Source organism: Myotis brandtii, unplaced genomic scaffold (assembly GCF_000412655.1).
Source record: "Myotis brandtii unplaced genomic scaffold, ASM41265v1 scaffold158, whole genome shotgun sequence".
Classification (NCBI taxonomy): domain Eukaryota; kingdom Metazoa; phylum Chordata; class Mammalia; order Chiroptera; family Vespertilionidae; genus Myotis; species Myotis brandtii.
Genome location: NW_005355753.1, coordinates 836,129 through 836,763, shown reverse-complemented (window position 1 = coordinate 836,763; position 635 = coordinate 836,129). Strand labels below are relative to the sequence as shown.

Sequence of the window (635 nt, the reverse complement as noted above, 5' to 3'; positions counted from 1 at the left end):
AGGGGCTGCCCCAGGCGCTGATCATCGGGGTCAAGAAAGGCGGAACCCGCGCGCTGCTGGAGGCGATCCGCGTGCACCCGGACGTGCGGGCGGTGGGCGTAGAGCCGCACTTCTTCGACAGGAACTACGAGAAGGGCTTGGAGTGGTACAGGTAGGCGAGGGAGGAGGTGGCGGCGGGCTCTGCCTCCCGAGCTGCGCGTCCAGCCAGCTGCTTTCTGACTCTGCGCAGCTCCGTGCCTGGGAGTCCCCAGTCCTGGTGCCCTCAGCGTTCCTCCCGCAGGCTCTTGGGGAGCTCTGCGCTCCTGTTGGGGACGCTGAGGACTGAGTCAGGACAGCTATGTTGACTAAAGGGCGTTGAGATCCCCGGGAATCTCTCAGAATCGCCCTGGAACGCATCTGCGTGGCTGGAATCCAACTTTAAGTATTTTCAGGTTAGAGCAAAATGAACAGGGAACAGTTAAAAAGGTGGTGCTGGCGAGTTCGGGCTTTCTAGTAAAGACCTAGGATGTCCCCCATCTCCAGAACTTTCTGTCCCCCTTGGCCGGATGAACACTGGGTGCAGGTGACAGAGGTGCCCTGGGTGTTGCTGCCTGCACCCAAGCCCTTCCCAGGAAGGTGGACATTTCCCACCCTTC

At 60.8% G+C, this 635-nt stretch overlaps 1 protein-coding gene across 1 annotated transcript in view; it reads left to right on the top strand.

The window, feature by feature from the left end:
* Positions 1-10: 10 nt before the first annotated feature.
* HS3ST4 (heparan sulfate (glucosamine) 3-O-sulfotransferase 4) overlaps positions 11-635 on the top strand; it is a 359,581-nt gene continuing 358,956 nt past the window's right edge. Inside the window, exon 1 of the mRNA XM_005862045.2 lies at positions 11-151. The gene's annotated coding sequence lies outside the window, so the exon portion shown is untranslated. The remainder of the gene's footprint in view (positions 152-635) is intronic.